Genomic DNA, 20,153 nt, shown 5'->3' with positions numbered 1-20,153 from the left:
TATTTATTTATTTATTTATTTATTTATTTATTTATTTATGAATTACATTTCTATTCCGCCCAATAGCCGGAGCTCTCATGTGATGACAAACACATGATTTGGGATTGAAAACTTCCCTTCTTGGCAATGCTTTATATGTTCATTGAATTATAGCCAGCATTACTGCCAGTATGGCGCCATTAACTGTTACTACAACTTTTCTTTGATATTTTTGAAAGTAGGATAATGGCGAGAAAGTACGGCAGACATCTTGAGAGTTAATGATATTGGTTAATGGACCTGCAAACTTCCATGAGCGACTAATCATGAGCGTGCAATAAATCACTCATGTAAAGAAGCTCATAGTCATGCTTAGTGTAGACTCGCTGAAATTAATGAGAGGTTAGTCATGATTGACTTGTCCCATTGATTTCCATGGGTCTACTCTAAGCATGACTGCATCCAACGTATTGGCAATTCTCATGGGACTTTTTCAAACATCAATCTGCATTCAATAAACTCATAGAAGAAGAGCAGGATCAAGCCCACTTGCCCCAGCTCCAATCTCCATTTGTTTAGTCAAACATCTTAGCTGAGCCTACACACAACCTCCAATTGTGCAGAGTCAATGTGTGTACATGTTGTACATCTGTAGACAGATCAGAGCTTGACTGCATGTGAAAAAGGTTGTCTGTGAGTTCAGTGGGCCCAATCCTGCTCCCCTTCCATGCAGTCATTGAAGACACATCATCATCTGAAAGGGCTATATTCGCTTGATTTGATTAGCTTACTATCAAACCACTTTTCTACAGGGTAGCCATTTTTTCCAGTTGCTTTATCCTCCAATTATTAGATACTGTATATCTGGTTGTTAGAATCCTTTCAAAATCCAAGTTGAGATCAAGTGGTTGATCAAACTAAATCTAAGCACTGGTTTGTAAGATCTCTTTTTAAATTAATTATTAATTTGAGCTGAGTTCCCCCCCCTTCCTCCTCCCTCCCTAATCCATCTACATTGCTTATGCAGAACAGGTAATTTGAGCATGCCATATGTCCAGATTTCACTCATTTGCAGTGGCACAGAAAATTGAAGGGGACATTCAATTGAAGGGGACAGTTAGTTATATCCCACCCATTGCTAAAGGCACATACAGAATCCAGGCCCAAAACAAAGCAAAATGGTACAGACTGAGAATTAGTCTCAAAAGTGCATGTGCAAACTTGCCATAAGAGTACAAAGCCACAGAGCTAGTCCCTTCAAAGAGTTTAATGTCTGCATATTTTTCGCCACATATTATTTGTATCACAATGGTGTCTAGAAATCCCAATGGATATTGGTCTTCAATCAGATCCATAATTGGAGCATTGCATAAGGCTGTAATACTTGCTTGTTGGGAGGGGAAAACTGTATTCTCTATATAGAGTTATGTGTGGCCCAGTTAAAAATGCAGAATTCCTGAAAGACCCTGCAAACGCTCTGGTTGGGGAAGCTGAATCATTCCAGACACAAAGGTCCGCATCATTCACCTGGCCCATGTGGTTCTGGGATATGCTGGAGTGGCACTGGGAAGCAGCTTCTATACCATTCCGGTATCACATGAACTGGGCTCAGATTTTGAACTTGAGGAGGAAAACATACCTTGGGGTGGTGAGGGAAGGAGCACAAACCAGGCAATGCCTTATTCTCCTTGTCTAATAGTCTGTGGCAGGATCTACTTTACTGCTTATAACGGTTTATAATGGTTATGACAACAGTTCAGGCCCAGGACACATTACATATACTGTTTTCATAACATTTTTAAAGTGTTATATCTTTACTTGTCCCAAGGGGCATTTCACAAAACACAGTGGGGAAGAAAAAGTTAGAACCAAAGGCACCCTTCCATTTGCAGATGTTAGGGCCGCCCCAAGACTTTTTTCTGCCTGAGTAGGAACAACAACAACCTCCCCCCGCCCGGCCAAGATTAAGAGGCATAATATCCAAGTTATTTGACACTTGAGGTGGAAAAGTCCACAAGAGCCTTTCCCTGGGAGTAAAAATACAACAATAATAAATTAAACTGTAAAAATTTCACTGACTTTTCATGACACCCCAAATCACTCTGCCTAATGGTAGGGCTGGCTCTGGTGGAAGCTATTCTCTGCTCCCAGAAGGACTCTTTTCTATATTGCACTAGGACATTGCACAGGGAAAGTGAAACTAAATCCAAAAGTGTCTTACAAGTCCAAGCATGAGAACCTTCCACTGTAGCCTTGTATGAACTCTTTACAAGCTGTTGCAGAAACATTTGGCAATGGTACGAGTGGGTTCTTTTTCTTACACCCACAGTTCTTTTGACCCAACTCAACATGTTTTATTTTTGCCAAAGATGCCACATTAGTTTGTTGAAGCAACATTGACAAAGACTCCTTCATCACCTTAAGGCTCCCCAATTTATTGGAACATGAGCTTTCCTAGGTTACAGCACACAATATCAGAAGGATAAAGTAGTCTGGAGACTTGTCAGGCATGCTTCTGTTGAAGAAAGCCATTGCCTTACCCACAAAAGCTTATGCCACACAATAAATTTGTTACATTTGTTCAGAGAATCATAGAGTTGGAAGGTGTCTTAGAGGTCATCTAGTCCCACACTTGCTCAGTGCAGGATGTCCACTGTGGGATGCAACTACAGCTGACAGATGTCTGTCCAGCCTCCCCTTCAATATCTCCAGCAAAGAAGGGCTCACCACTTCTCAAGACATTCTGTTGCACAGCTCTTGCTGTTAGGAAGCTTCCCCTAACGTCCTGCAATTTCCACCCATTGGTTCTACTCCTGCTTTCTGAGGCATGTCTGCTCCATTTTCTACATTACAGCCTTCCAGATATTCGAAGATGGTGCCACGACACAGGCTCTGAACACCAGACCTGGCCGAGGCTACTCCCTGCTCAAGCCAAGCACCACCACTTGATATGCCTGAGGCAAGGGATAAAGCCCACCTTCCTCCAAACTATGTGGAGAAAGGGGTTTAAATTGGAGAATGGATTTTAATATATATAATAATGTGCTGTGAGTTATATCTGCTTAGGTGAATGATTGTCAGAGTGGGTGCTGAATGTGTAAACTTAAGATGATAAACGCCAAACAGACACGTGGGATTTTTGTGGTAGTTTTAAAACAAACAATCAAAATTTATTTTTAAAAGTTCATAAGCTTTGTTTCAAATAACAACATTTAAAAACCTTTTTGAAACCTTCCATACAATCCTGTCACTCTCACATTCGCGCTTTCCTTTTTCTCACACAATCACTCTTGAACTTTCTTTATTATCAGTATTGATTAATATACTTCCACTACGTGCACACCACACCCTAAAGACACCACTCACTACACTGACCCTCAAATTTCCCAGAATTTAAGTACCATAAACACAGAGAGCACTACAGACTCTAAGAGGACGTAACAAGTCTCCCTGGAAAGCTTTCCTGAAAAGAACAAGAACTCTCAATCCCCTCAGTCATTCCCTTATATATATCACTCCTCCCCCTCTCAAGACATTCTAACTCCGCCCACTCAGGCCAACATTCTACAAACCACAGACTTACAAACTGCAGACATACATTTGGAATTGACTTGTGGGGTGTAACGCCACAGATGGCTATCATGTCTCCCCTTAATCTTCTCTTCTCCCCACCTTTGCCATGCTTTTCTGTGATTCTCCCCCGGACCCTCCAATGGCATTCCACATAAACGTGGCTGCCAATCTTTCCACATATTTTTATTTATTTATTTATTGCATGTATATCCTGCCTTTTTTCCTCCAAGGAACCCATTGCAGCATACATAATCCTCCTCCTCTCCATTTTATCCTCACAACAACAACCCTGTGAGGTATTATTTATTTATTTCATTTTTATACCGTCCAATAGCTGACGCTCCCTGGGCGGTTCACCGAAATTAAAACCATTCAAAGTATGAAACAAACAGTAGAAAAACATTATATAAAATACAATATAAAAGCACAACCAGGATAAAATCAGGAGCAGTACAGAAATACAAATTTAAAACAGCAAAGTTAGGTTGGGGTGAGAGCCTGTGATTGGCCCAAAGTCACCCAGTGATCTCCGATGGCCGAGTGGGGACTAGAACCCAGATCTCCTGACTCTCAGTCCAACACTTCAGCCACTACACCACACTGGCATAGCACTTTATGTGATATCGCAGTTAATAGCATGCAAAAGATTTCTCCTATGTGGTGAGCTAACATTAGGCCTTTTTTTAAAAAAAATTCCCTTTAAGGTTCCTTGCTTAAGTCAAGAGTTGGCTCACAACCAAAGAGATTAAGTTCGGTGCTTGGCCATTTCCCATGTGTGTCCATTGGGGACCATGGATGTGATAGTCCTTCATGAGCAAAAAGTGTGTAGAAGGTATAGAAGGGGAGGTGCAATGAAGTAGAGCAGATGGCAATCCACAGCATGAGAGGACACATTTTTGACTCATGAATCTGGGTTAAACTCAACAGATCTCGAGCTTTCAAAACCCAGTTACTGTGGCCAACGCTAGAACATCTGAGTGAGTTTCCCCCCCAAAACTGGACTCTCTGTGGTAAAAAAAGAGGGGGGGGGAAAGGTGCTAATGTTGACATTTAAGTGAGCACAGTTGTGTTTTTATCATAAATACATTGGGTAGTATTACCCAATGGTTTTAATAGTTTGAGGGTGAGGGTTTTAATGGAATTGTTTTATATGTTATTGTAAAGCGCCTCGATGCCAGAAATGGTGAGGCGGTGCTATAAAAATGCTTTAAACAAATAAATAATAATAAATAAATAAATTATCAGACAGTGATTATTTTCAACGTGTATATGTATGTGTGTTTTTACACAAGACGCTACCAACCCAAAGTGGAGCTGAGAATTCCACTTGCGTGCTCTGTGCCCTCTGAGTGTGTGAATTGTAAATGGCTCTTAGCCTATTCCCCCTCGCCCCTCCCCATCTTCAATTAATGTAGTTTTAAAATGATTAAACATATCATGCTGTGACATCCAAAATGTCAACAAGCCTATAAACCTGGAAGACAGGAATGTAATAAAATAGGTAATAGGAGATTCGGGAGTTAATAGAGGCCCTGATGTGAGAGTGTATACAGTAGCTATATATTGGAAACAGTGCAAGTGAAGATGGCTTAGCATTGCAAACTGAGGAAGAAAATTGTTTTTAATTAGCACCTTCATAAGAACTGCTGATTAATACTGTTTGGTTTGGTGAAAAGCTTTCAGCTGAGTAATTTGTACAGCTATTACAACAGTTTTGTTAGAGCCGGGACTCCTGTTGTTAAACACAAACAGCAGATGATAATGGTGGAAGATGAGTTTGTCATGTAACAATTCACCTTATTGAAAAAAGCTTTATATAAAACCCAATACAGTGGTAGGTATCAGCAGAAATCACATATTTTAAATCCTGCCAAAATTGCAGTGTGTTGTGCAAGTGTTGCTGCTGTTGTTGTTGTTGTTGTTGTTTTCTCTTTACACACTAAAAAGAGATTTTATATCATTTATAAAATTATAGATACATTTTAAAGGCATTGAACAAGGACTGGGCACTTAAATAGGAAAGCTTTACACTGGGACATTAAAGTGATGGTACTGTATATTCAAATAGTTTATGACTAGGGAGAAGTAGGCATGTCATTAACATTGTTCCGCTGAAAAATTTGTATTGGTTCCTTAGTCTGTAAAATTATGTTCCACGTTTGTATAAAGTGCAGCGTTTAGACCCAAGATATTCTTCCAGGCTGTGCATTATTCTGAGCCGTATTATTATTTATTACTGACTTGCCTTGGCATAATGCTTTTCCATCCATTTGACAATTAAGACTCAAAATCTTCACTCCCATCTCATCTAATAGGGTAACATGCATATTTCATTTCCACCCAATTGGATGTTTACTGCAGTGTACAGAAAACAGGAGAACTTTTTTTTAAAAAAGAAGAAATGTGATAACAATTGAAGGAATACGTGCATTAAATTATTACCCTAACCAAGGAATTGCTGATTGGGGTGCCATAATAGAACATGAGAGGGCTTTTCTCCCCCCCACCCTTCCGCCCCTTTAGACAGGCCTTTGGGGTAATAACAAGGGTTGAGGCTCACGACAGTGCCAAATAAGCTTTAGACAGCATAATAGTCTGCAAAGAAAAGCCACAGAGCACTAATGTGAAAGAAGAGCTGTCCACCACATGCAGCAAAAATCACCAAAGGTCATTTTATGGTAGCAATTGTGACACAAAATTGGTGGTCATGCTACATGTCTAATACTCAGTGCAGCTTTATAAATGATGGGCCCCTAGCGATGGCTGTCATTAAGTGCTTTCATCATAATAAACTTTAAACTGTTGGCTTTATGAATCACCAGCCAGCTTCAGCTGCTCGGCGGATGGCGCTCGCAGCGCCTTAAGTGTGACAAGGCCTATTAGGAACTGCAACCATGCTTCAAGCATACTTGGCTTTCCCACTCCTGGGGTGATTGCAGCCTATTAAACGGCATCTGGGAAGATTTTCCTCCAGCAATCTCTGATCAAGAGCTTTTTTGGGCTTTGACCTGCATTTCCTTCAAGACTTTCTCCAAGGAGTTTTATAAGAGCAAAAACTCCAGAGGATTTATAGCCACTTCTGATTAATACCTTTTCAGGGTGTTTTTTCCCCCCCTTCTCTTTCTCCCTTTGCAACTCTCCCACTGCTACGTGGAGAAAAGCTTTCATTGTTCCTAAGGTGCTTATTTGTGACCTTTTCTCTGCTTTTCTGATTCCTTCTAACATGTTCTCAGTGAAATCCTTGGTGTGTAACCAAGACAGTTGTCAAGTTGTTACAGCTTTAGAGAGAAAGTGGCTTTTAGGTATTTGTGTGAATGAGCGAATGTGTGTGTATGTGTGTGTGTTCACGCACACACACCCCTACATGCAATTCCTTCCATTTAAAATTTCCGAAGTGAAGTCACACAAGCCATTAGCCACACAACTAAAATTAGCAATCTCAGATCCACACTAGAGTGGAAGCATGCACTCCAGAAAAAAAGAAAATTAATAGCCAGCTCCTATTATTCCAAATTATGCTTCGATATTAAATATAATTCAGGGCTCACTGACATTATCATGTTTACAAATGAGCTGATGAAGCTGCTTTCTGCCACCACGCAGCTGGTCCGTCTAATACCTGTATTATCTTTTCAGACTGGCAGCGGCAAGGCCTTTCCCAGGCTGCTGCCTGAGATCCTTTAACTTAACATGCCCAGGATTGAAATGGGACCTTCAGTAGAATAGCAAGGGGGTATACCAGTAACATTTGGTCCCTCTCTGGGTGAAATCCAATTGTCCTTCTGCTGACAGAAGGCTTCCGGCAGGGCAGGGGGTGTTTCCCTAATCCCATTGCAAGTGCCCCATATCTGTTTCAAATAGTTGGGGGACTTGTCAGACCAGATTTTGGGGTGGGGTGGGGGCTGCATTGTGGAGGAGAGGAAACAAAAATTGTGTTGGCTGAGCAGAGGTCACTACTGTTATAAACCGTTTTAAAGCAGTAGTGTAGATCCTGCCCCAGTCACGCAATGCAGGATATAACCCTCTGAGTTTAATTTTTAACAGAAGTTGAATTCTCCCCCAACTCCCAAAAGTCACTGCAGTGAATCAGTCCAGCAAATACTCCAAACTGATCAGGGGCACCGGTACTGGTGTGCTGAGATCTTTGACAGCCACTGAAAACTGGGTTGGACCCGGTTGTCCCTGTCCAAGGTGAATGTTTTTCCCGCTACATTACAGTAGTGGCAAAAACACTCAACTTACAGTTGCTGGGTGGGGTGGGGGTGCATGTCTTTTTAAAATACTCAGATTTTAATTCTCTATGCACTGGTCCACATTTCATACATTCACGATACATACACACTATGCCTTTGAACACAGAAGCGCCATTTAACTGCTGAAGAACTCCATGAATCTGTGAAGCCCCCTTTTAAAGCCAGTCTCATGGCAGTTAGTTCCATATGTTAGGTTGGATCCAGGATCTGCCTTCCATGGACAGAATGGCTCTGCTCACGGAAGGTGACCCCCACCTGATTTTGGGCCCCCCTCTTTTCCCTGCACTACAAGTCACCCCATTTCAGCTGGGTCCCCTGACCCTCTGTGTGCCATTTTCAGGGGGCTGCTGTGGGGAAGACATGGCAGGGAAGTCCACTTCCAACCTGTCCACTTGCATGTGCCTATACCTGGAGGGGATCTACACTAGTATAGGAAACATTGTTTTTACAGTCATTGAATGTTTTGTTTTTGAACGATTTAAAACAAAGCAGTTTTTAAAATGTTTACTTACTTTTCTCTTTCTGTGGGAATGCATTCCTTTTGGCCACTCTAAGAAAATAAATCCGTTTGTTCTATTCTGCCAATTTCCCCTCCCACTTCCTCTTCTCTCCGAGACAATCCTCCACCTACAAACAATGCAGCTAGCAGCCTCCCAAAAGTGAAACTGGAAGTGTCTGCAAAAAAGAGGCTTGAAAGAAAAGGGGAAAAAAAACGGCTCCAACTTTGGACACGGAAATTACATAAACATGCCCCCAGGAATGTGATTGGCTAATTAAGAACTACAGGAAACCCATTTAATACAATGAAATCGGCCACATCATAACAAATAGAATGACTTATTTCAGAGAAGTACAAAATAAAAACCAGAGAACAGACAACAATAAAACGTCACAAACTATACGTCATGTGGCGAAATACTACCAAATGCACACTTAAACACGGTAGGACACGTTCTAACTTGACTAGTGTAGATCCCCTCCTGGATCCAACCCATTACTTTCACATTGTCTAAAGAAGAACTTTCTTTTGTCTTTCATGACTCCAACCCCATCAAGTCAATAGTAATCCCTAACTTCTAGTAACGTCCATTTCCCCTATGTCATTCAGGATTTTATAAACTCTCTGACCCTGTTCAGATGACATGCTAAGCCACAGTGGCTAAGCATTTTGAGCTAACAAATGGATACTGTTGTTTTTATACTGTTTTTATGTGTGTGTGTGTGTGTGTGTGTTTTTAAATTGTATACTTTTAATGTTTACTATTTTTAAATGTTGTAAACCGCCCAGAGAGCTTCGGCTGTGGGGCGGTATATAAATGTAATTAAATAAATAAATAAATAATAACAAAAAGGCCTTAATCACCATGGTTATTAACCTGTCTTCTAAACAGGGCCATTATGGCTCAGCATGTCGTGTGAAATGTGACTTAGCATGTTATGTCAACCACTCCCAACCATGGTGGCTACATAATCACAGTTAAAACACACTCACTAACCATTTGCTGCAAAAGCAGCCTAACCATGGCTTAGCATGTTGTCTGAACAGGCCCTCTATCACAAAGCACAGCCCTTCATCATCCTTTTTCTCTCAACTAAACATCCCCAAACACTTTGCTTCAATTCATAATGAAAGGTTCCAGCCCTCGGATCATTTTTCGTTTATCTTTGCTGCACCTTTGGTGGCCAGTGGTGCAGCTATATAATTTTAGACCCTAGATTAAGGATCTTATGGGGGCAAAGGGCTTTAGACAACTATGGACACTATTCCAGTTGTGAAGCACACAACTAACATTTCTATTCTCTCTCCCCCTCCCTATGCACACACACACACACACACACATTACCATTCCATGTTTTAAAACTATTTCTACACTCAGAAACAACAACAAAACATTCCTGCATGCAGGCATGTCAGTAAGATTTGCAACAGGTTAAGCTGAGATTGGATTTCTGTGAATCTGACCTGTGGATTGTGTGGTGGACCAGCTTTTTCTGAGTCACACAGATTCTACAGATGGGGTGTTTACTAGCGGGGGTGGGGGTGGGGGGAAATTTGCACAAATTTGTACTTACACAAGTACATATTAGAGCAAATGTGTGAATGCACACTTGTGTGTACCAATGCACATCCACACAAGAGCACAACAGAGCAAATGCGCATTTGCAAAGGGACAAAATTCTCATACAAAAAGTCTGATTCCATCAGTGAGTGGACGATGGGACAAAAGATGCAGGACAACCTGAAAAACACAGATATAATGGATTTAACAAAATCCAAAATGCCAATCTTGATTGATTGGTTTATTTTTTTAAAAAAAGAAATACTCTGATCATTTCACATTTTAAACTCTTTTAAATCATGGCCCCATAATGACTAGAGGAATAAAATGAAATTCAGTTCTGCCGCCCTTGTGCTGAACACATTTTTATTTGAAAATAAACATAATTTTGTTGCAGACAAAGATAATATATTATTATTATTATTATTATTATTATTATTATTATTATTATTATTATTATTATATTTATTTGTATCCTGCCTTCTGCCCAATACTGAGCCTCAAGGCGGCCTTACAAAATTTAAAACATATACATTTTAAAACTATGAAAACAAATATAATAAGATGGGCATCTGTCACAATGTACTTCCGGTTGTCCACCCCTTTTTATAAATAAGAAGACAGGATGATGCGGTGACCACTATCAGCCCTGTTGTGCTCCGGGCGGCATGCTCATGCTGGTCCAGGTGCTGCACGCTAGATAATAATTGGGTGGGGGAAGTTAGGCTGTGGGCCCCGGACTGTTTATGATATCCTTTCTTAAGATGGGGGTGGGATCAGACCTGTACATAGTATTTCAAATGCAGCCACACTATACGTTTATATAAAGGCATTATGTGACTCCTTTATATTTTAATAATCTTTTTCACAAACATTTTTGAGGAATGTCTCAATTCTATCAACAAATTGAGGACATTTTCAAATGGGACATTTACCAATAGAGGTCTACAAGTGGAACCTCCTAGTGGACTGATCCTAACATGACACAGCCATTCAGAAAAGCTCTCCTGAATTTTCTATCAGGTTGACTTTCCCAAGTAGTCTCAAGCTGTATTCCCAAGTTGGCATGAAAATGGTCTTTAAAGACATCCATTATAGCTCTGCTGCTAAAATATAAAATTTGACATGAAGATTTGATGAGCCAAATTACATTTTCACTCTCCTTTCACTCATGCAAAGTCTTTTAATTTCAATAAAGCTTACAGTGGTTTCAAGCGAACTCATATTAGTGTAAATAATACATGTTTAGGGATCACTCATCTAAGAACACGTAGTATTTAATTTACAAGGCCTGTACGTTTCTAGATCTTTTAACCAGGAACGTCAACCACTTGGTATTTATGTTTCTGTAGCAGTTCTCTCTCTCTTTTTAAATCTGCAAACATAGCCAGGCAAGACACCTCCCCTCACCCAACTCGCCCCCAAGTACCCTTTTGCCTTTCTAACTGACTCAGGTGGTGGTGTCGTAATGCTAAAAGCTTTAAATGTGTAAAAACCTGCCTAATACTCCTATTAGCAACTCTTCTAATCCATGAAATGTAATAGCAGAAGTTTTAGATGAATGTCTCAGAGGTGGACCATTAAAAATAAATTGCCCAACCTTGGGGAGATTAGAATTAGTCTCCAACCAGAAGCACCTTGGGGTGGTTGGGTGTGAAGCCAAGTTCTGGAAGCCTACGTTTCTATCAAGAACAGCATCAGCCTTTGCCTTCTTACTAATGAAGAGACAATAGCGGCAATCATTAGACTTAGCTGTGGATTTGTTTCCTCTAGGAAGCAAATATGCAAAGTGGGAGAAAAATTAATCATGGCAGTAGGATTCCTGATTTGAAATGCTTTTGATTTTGAAACAGAACAAGGCGGGAGGAGGGAGCCCTTGTAAACAGTAAACAAAGTACATCAAAGTCAGAGGAAGCAGTGAGGAGCAATTATGGTGTGTTTTAATTAAGCATAATAATGCACAGAACGTCCACAACATAGCACCTTTTTATGTTCAAAGGGCTTTGCAAACTAGCTAATTAATGCCCACAACAGTCTTATGAGATAAGTAAATGTGGCGTTTCTTCCCATTTTTTTTCTGTGTGGGCCAGTAAGGTACAGAAGTAAGTGGCATGGCCAAGGCCATTGGAGTAGGTGTCACCATTAGAAACCACAATGTCTTAACAGCCTTAGAGGCCTAACCCCGAAGAAGACAAATGCTCATCAGCCTGACTCTAAAGTCACTGCTGTAGCTTGACAGCTATTGACTGGGATAACAGTAGGTAATAGCTGGATCCTATGAACTCATCTATTCACAGTATCCACCAAGATTTCAGACAAGTTTCCCTGGATATATGAAGCTGCCTTCTACAGTCAGAGTATTGGTCCATCTAGCCCAATATTGTCTATTGCAGGAGTGGGCAACCTGATGCTCTCTATATGTTTTGGACTACAACTCCCATAATCCCTGGCCACAGGCCATGGTGGTTAGAGCTGGAGGAAGTTGTAGACCAAAACATCTGGAAGTTGTAGACCAAAACAAGTTGCCTGCTCCTGCTCTTGTCAAAATGGAAATGGTTCTGCAGAATCATCTGCTACCTAATCATTTTGGAGATACCAGCCACTGAAGGTGGGACCTCCGGCATGCTCTGAGCTATGGATCTTCCTCAAGGTTCCCAGGCGATCTCCCACATCCAGGCACAACCAGATGCAGAACAGCATTGCTTCAGCAAGGTTGCTGAATTATGAGACATGGCGTGACAAACCGGGATCAGTCATTTGGTGCTTCTAACTTCTCAGGTGGTGCCACTCCATTCAAAACTCAATTTAGAGTTGCCAGATTTTAAACCACTGTATAGTTATCAATGGCTTGATCTGCAAAAATGAATAGGTGAAGCTTTACACAGCCACAGAGATAAGCATGATCACCTGTAAACTGCTGCAGATTAAGCCACTGAAAAGCTGGCGACCCTAGAGCCACTGTTTTCCCAATGAGGCTGCAGGAAAGCAAGCTGCTCATTAGAGAGGGGCACACTTCCCCACAAAATGGGGACAGCCACTATGAAAAACACTGAGTTGGTTCCTGAATCTGCACCCCAGAGAACTATGTAAAGCTGCAGGCAAGGGTATTTACTCTTTCCTAGCAGTACTTTTGAAAGATGTTTGGTAGGGCTTTAGGGGAAAGGAATTCCCAGAACTGTGGGACAATCACTGAAAAAAACTTATCAGTGCACAATGCTCTAATTTGGGGGCAAAGATGGGTGGTGAGAAATTTTCAGCCCATTTAAGAAGTTGCCATAGGCTCTATGTTTATTGCTCATGTGCGTTTGGGAGTAGCCTTCCTTTCCTCTCTAGTTTAGGGTGACCATATGGAAAGGAGGACAGGGCTCCTGTATCAACTTTAACAGTTGTATAGAAAAGAGAATTTCCACAGGTGTCGTTTGTATGCATGCAGCACTTGGTGAAATTCCCTCTTCATCACAGCAGTTAAAGCTGCAAGAGCTATACTAGAGTGACCAAATACAAAAGAGGACAGGGCTCCTGGAACTTGAACGGTTGTGATGAAGAGGGAATTTCTCCAGGTGCTGAATGTATACAAATGACACCTGCTGAAATTCCCTTTTCTATACAACTGTTAAAGATACAGGAGCCCTGTCCTCCTTTCCATATGCCTATTAATGAAAGGGGTGTGAAACTAAACAAAAAAGGACCATAAGAGAAGATTCATTTGGAGTTGTTTTCACAAGCAGGATTCAGTCAAATTTAATATGTGTTGTTGTTGTTTGATTTATATAGCGTTTTAGTGTTCAGAGTTCCCTGTAAGCTAGGTCATTATTATCCACCTATTGTTGATAGGACACAGACAATGTAACTCGCCAAAGACTACCTAGCAAATTCATCATGGAGGTAAGATTTCCCAGTTCGTGCAGTTTAGCCCCTTAGTGTGAATATGCAGTGATTTAACTATATATGTTTTAATTTTATAAAGCCGCCTTGAGGCCCAGCATTGGGCAAAAGGCGGGATACAAATACAACAACAACAGCTCTGTTTTAGCTGTATTGGTGGCTGTTTGTAGAAGAAAACTGGATAAAGTTGTGCACAATGCATCTACAGAAAAGACAGTGGTTGTGCCCAGAATTTAAAGACTGATCCACCAAGTGGCTTATGTGTAGAGAGCTCACACATATGCCACCTTCTGTGAAAACTATTGCTCCAGATGATGCAAGGTGCGCCTCTGAAGGCACACTCCTAATTGCACCATGATGCTTGTCATCCAAACCCTGCTAACTGGCCTTTTTTGCATATGAAGGGAGATGGGCATAAGGATTTGGGGCCACCAGGATAGTTGTCTATTCTTTGAGCTGCACCAGAGCCAAAGAAAGTATCTTCTGCCTTCTCTCAATAATCTCTGCGGCTCCTGCACATTCTACATTCTATCTCTTGGAGCTGTGGAATCCAGCCATGGTTTTTCTCCTTCATCTGTTAAGAATGCAATCGGTGCTGTGATATCATCTTAATAGAAGAGAGATACTACTATCCCTTCCTATTTTTACCCTCCCTTAGTCCTTTCGGTGTCTATCCTCCCCCCCCCCCCCACCGCCACTGCCCCAACTTCCTCAGTACGAGTTCTCCTTACACCATAGATACTGACAGGCACTGTACCAATATGAGTAACAGCTCAGGTTTCCTCAGGGGGAGATTTAGCCCTCCTGCAGGCAACCTTCTTTCCATCCCCTCAGCCCTTAATAGTGTTCTTTGTTTCTACCCCATGGGAGGAAAATAATCCCCACATCCTTTCCACACCTGGGTTGGGAAACAGCAAACTTCCATCTCCAATCTGACACCTTGGAAAATGGACCAATTTGCTGAAACATTTTTCCCCTGCAAGGGCTAAAGCCAGTGTGAATAGGCCAAAAGCTTGTGGCCTTAATTAGTTTGCAAGTTATCAAGCACAAAGCCCACCTGTTGCAGAAGGAAAACAAAGGTGCTTCTTGGAGAACGGCATGATGCAACCTTTACCACAGCCACTGATAGTTGTCAGTCTCACACAGGAGATACGGTTGATGTTCTGGGATAGTGCAGTGTGGTCTGAAGGGTAGAGTACCGGACTTAGGCCTGGAAATGTGAGGTCTAGAGTTCAGAGAGGAACATGCGTAACGTGAAAATAATTGGTCACAGGCTATGGCTTTACATAGTAATTGTGGGACTGAATGAGGGATGCCCTGTAGAATCCTTGACGATTTATAATTAAATTGAAGCTCATCTCACAAGGACTACACATAACTATAACTCTGTCCATTCATGGAAAATCCCAGAGTAGTGATAAACATGTTTTCTACAATGACTAGCTGATATACCGTATTTCTTCGATTGTAAGACGCACACTAATTTCAGTACCACCAACAGAAAAAAACTCTTAAGACACACCTGCGATTCTAAGACGCACCCCATTTTTAGAGATGTTTATATGGGGGAAAAAGTGTGTCTTAGAATAGAAGAAATAGGGTACCTGATGTTGCTCGGGCCCCCTAAAATATATGTCTACAAGGTAATCATCTTAAAGTAGTAGGCAGTTACTAGGCCTGTGAGGTAACTTTAAAATGAATTAAATTTCTTTCTTTTTCCCCCCTCTGTCTCCACGATTTTCCTTGTCCCCTACAGAAAATGAAAACTACAACTCCCAGCATGCCTTTTGCTGCAGTGCCTGACTTGCTCAATGGGAGTCCTGCCTCTGAGACTCATGGGAAGTGAAATCTGGCTGAACCACTGCAAACAGTGCTCGTTCATAGGCCATGAGGGAGCTGGCTGGCTGACTGAGGGTTAGCTCGGTCATTGTCATTGGCAACGGGCCCAGAGCTGCACCCTCCTTCCTTCCTTCTCCTGATGGAGCCTAGCAACCAAGGCAGCCAGCACCAGGTGCTCTCCTTCAGGCCTAGGATGGCAAGCTACTTCCAGAGGATGGCTGTCAAAACCCGATAGGTCTTCCCTCCTGCCCAAGGCATGCTGGGAGTTGAAGGCATGAGCCTAAGTCTCTGAATAATGTGTTAATCTTTGAACACCATCTGAGGTGTGGTGGGAGACAACTGGAGAGTGGGCCTTCTTAGTTGTGCCACCTGCTTTTGGATTTCTTTTTCCCAGGCAGGTTTGCCTAGTGAGAGTGCCAAGTGAATATTTTATTTTTTCCCAAGGCCTTTTAACTTTAATTAGTTTTTTTATGCTGCATTTTTTTGGTCATAACTAAACCACAACATTCCAAGACAGATGCAGGAATTACTGAATAAAGTTTATGATTTTTATGTAAAAGCCTGACTATACCATTGAAACAGAAGAGTGGAGGAGGAATGACGGATAGCTGGGGCTAGAATTGAATGGTGGACAGGGTTAGTGGCAGTTGGAGAAAGCCAGGTAGAAGTAGAACAAAGACCATGAGTTAGGATTGAGAAATATTGACCTGGTTTGCACATAGTGACCTGGCTGTGGCTTATTAACCTATGCTTTATTTAAAATCAGCTACTCTACATGCTGTACCTCCCAGCATGCCTTTGGTGGCCCGCAGGTGCCCACATCCTTTGAGAGGTGCTTACCTCCTCTTGTTGCCGATGCTGCCCACGTCCTCTGAGAAATCCTCTTGTTGCCAATGCTGCTCCTCGATAGAGCGTCGAGGAGTAGCATTGTCAAGGAGGGAAGATAAACGTCTGTCAGAGGATGTGCTCAGCTCCAGCCAATCCTGCTGGGACTGCCTTGGCCTGTGCTTCTCACCCACCAAGTACTCCATCAGGAGCCTGTACTGAAGGGCTCGGGCTTGGCTGGGCACTTCCCCTCTTTCCTCGGGTCTGTGTCTGGACATGTGCAGAGTGCCTCCCCTCCCTCCCTCCCTCCCTCTTAAGGGTGAAGGCTGTGTGCTTGCTTCCCCCAGATTCTGAGAAAATAGTTATATTGGAATGGAGTGCCCTTGAGCATGTTCAGCTCCCTCAAAGTCACGCTGTTGTATCTAGTTACAATTTTAAAACCACACAGAGGGCAGGAAGAGGCACCACAAATGGACGCAGCCCATTTATATGAGTTGTTTCCTTTTATGTGGAATTGGTATGACCTTAGGAGTTGGTTGTGAAAGACCTGTAGCGGCAACCCACCCATGCACTCATAATGGCCACCAAAGGCCAGTAAGTCTGGCTTCCCACCCAAGGCATGCTAGGAGTTCTACCCAAGGCATGCTGGGAGTTATAGGCATAACCCTTGGTTTTTATTAAATTCTTTAGAAATACTTAAAACCCCAAATTCTGTGTTTTTAGATTTTTCTTGGACATTGTACAACCAGACCTATCAGCATGCCAAATTTCAAGTTTCTAACTCATCTGGAAATGGGTAAACATTTCTGGACATACATCACACACATATACTTTCCACTTTATAAGTAGAGATAATTGAGAATCAAATGGAATAAGAGCCAGGCCTGTCCTGAGGTAAACAAAAATGGCTGTTTCTGCCTAGATATTTTGTGCCATTAGAAGGTGGACATCTGTCAGTTATTTCTTGTACTGTTATTTTTCCTTTTCAACCATGTGTGAGGAATGCCACTGTGCTTTCCCACCTGAAGTGCCAGAATGATTGGGCTGAAGCTGAATGGAATGGTTTCATCTGAAGGTGCTTCAGTACGTGTGGGAATACAGTTTTCAGTAAGAAGCATGGCAAAAACGTGGTGATTATTCAGACAACCACATTCTGCTGGATGGACACCACTCTGTGACAAGAGAAATCATTACATGGTGGGGGGGGGGAATCTACCTGAACACTTTTTTCGTGCAGATCCTTTAGATAAGGAATGGCTGGGAGTTATGCCACTCTCAACTTTCCCTTGGTGGATTCACAAGCTATGCTGCAGATGTTATTTCAGATGCTCTAAAAATCACAGTGATGGGATAAAATGTCCACTGACCAACCAATGGAGCTGCTGCATAACAATTCAGTGGATGGGTGTCTGCTGGAATTTTCCATGGGATGGGGGCAAAGCTGCACAGCAGTTCGTAGTTCTAATTTGTGCACATAGCACACACCTCTACAACACACCTGTGTATTTTCCTTGTGTCACATTCCATGACATTTAGAAGCCTATATGGAATAGTAGAAGGTCCTGGGAACTGAACAGCACTAATGCAGAAGAGTGCTATATTCAAGAAGCATCAAAAATTCCAACAAAAGTTTATTTGGAATGAAGGCTAAAACACACACATGTAGGAACAAGAAAACACAGTACATCTGTCTTGAGAATATATTATGGCATCATCATCTTCATCATCATTTTATGGCATCACGGCCCATGTCATAACATTGACAACTTCACATGACTTTGCTAGAATGATTTTCTTCATCTTGGAAAATAGGTGAAATTCTCTATAACTGGTGTCCTCCAGATCTTTTGGACTGAAACTCCAGCATTCCAGACCATTGGCCTGCTGGCTGCGGCTGATTGGAGTTGAAGTCCGAAACATCTGAAGACTACCAGGTTGGGGAAGGTAGCTCCAGTAGAGTTTGTGGGGAGTGTCTTTAGCAGTAGCGGAAGAAATGAGTATGCTTGATGAGATTTGAAGGTTCTAGGGGAGCCTGGAATTTTAATTTTTACATTATTAGCCATTTTTACATCAGCTAAAAATACAACTTTTGCATGGCTCGAATTTTGAACTATAGCAATGTTCTTTTGGAATTGCATATTTTTTTCCTTGTGTTAGAAATTCCTACTATTTCTGCTGGATCTAGTGACAGAGCAGTAAGATCTACTAAGACAGGTCTAGGTAGATCTAGCCTCTGAGAAATTTGTATACCAGATCTACTCTGTTGTTTCTCAATGGCTAGACCTGGTGTTGAAACAATGTCTTTCAACCCACAGGCGAAACACTCAGTTCTTTCCATGACTTCTTTCACCCATATAATGACCCTTTGGATCAAAGCCCATTACAGGGTTGAAAGCCATGGTTAATATTGGGGTGCCATGTGGGATGCCCTACAGGCAATGCACAATAGATTCAGGTACCTTCATAAGAGGTTTCTTTATTTCTACAACACATGAGAAAACACTGTGGAGCTGCATGGCACACTGTCTCAGCTCCAAACAAAGCCAACACTAAGGGCCTTGCTAGACCTACCTCAGAATCTGTGTCAGAGGAGCAGCCAGCCCATGCTAGAAGTAGCACGGTCTGTCACTCCTTTCCAAACGTCAGACGCGACGGGGAAAGGAAAGCCCCATTGTGTCCTCCATTTTTTAAAAAAAGTTAAGGGGCCATGTGCACAGGAGTGCACCAACGAAAAGGTAAGTTTTTTAAAAAATAAAGGGTTCCCCGCTCCCCCTGCCCCCGATTCCCCCAATGTCTGATACCCCCCCCGCTCGCCCCCCGCTTGCCCCCTTGCTTGCCCCTTTGCTCGCCCACTCGCTCACTCGCTCGCCCATCTGCTCGCCATGTCTGATGCCCCCTCCAACACCATCCTGGCCGCGATCTCCCCCCCTGGCTCTGCTCTCCCCCCCATCTCTCCTGCCGGGTCCGCTCTCCCCCCCCCCGCGATTCCCTCACCCCCAGCCACGTAGCCGGGAAAAGCAGCGGAACTAGCTAGACTTTCCGCAGCCCCGGGCTGAGCCCGGGGCTGCAGGTCAAGGGAGGGTTTAGCCCAGCCTGACCCCGGGATCCCCTGTACATCATCTGCATGCATAAGGGTGAGCCCAGGTTTCAGCCTGGGCTAAACCCTCGTCAAGCAATGGCCTAAGAGAGAGATGGGGAAATGTTCTATTTAGGCCTTTTGCAAGAGTTAAAATTGGCAGGTTCTCATCTATCTATCTATCTATCTATCTATCTATCTATCTATCTATCTATATCTCACAACAAGCCATTCTAACTCTTAATAAATTGCACTGCATTACAGAAAAAAAGTTGTATACTTTTTTTAGCTTTCAATGCAAGCCTATGGGTGAGGGGGAAACGGAGCTCGGATCCGGAGCTCCGCAGCGGAGCGGAGCGGACATAGGCGGAGCAGGGCCGGAGCGAAGCGGCCCGATCCGCAAATCACGGATCTGGAAGAGAAGCGGAGCGGGGGGGGGGGGTCTGTGCACACCCCTAATTCTAACCCTTAATAATTTGCACTGCTGCTACAATCAATTTCACAGGCCCATCTGCATTTCCCTAAAATACCAACAACACTGGACTACACTGCAGAGTTGGCATACACTACTCTAACACACACACCTCCACAAAATAAGAATAACACTGGACTAGTGTAACCCACACTTTCTCAGCCACAGCCCTGTCTCCTGCAATATGGGTA

This window comes from Elgaria multicarinata, chromosome 4, assembly GCF_023053635.1.
Source record: "Elgaria multicarinata webbii isolate HBS135686 ecotype San Diego chromosome 4, rElgMul1.1.pri, whole genome shotgun sequence".
Lineage (NCBI taxonomy): Eukaryota > Metazoa > Chordata > Lepidosauria > Squamata > Anguidae > Elgaria > Elgaria multicarinata.
This window is presented reverse-complemented; position numbering follows the sequence as displayed.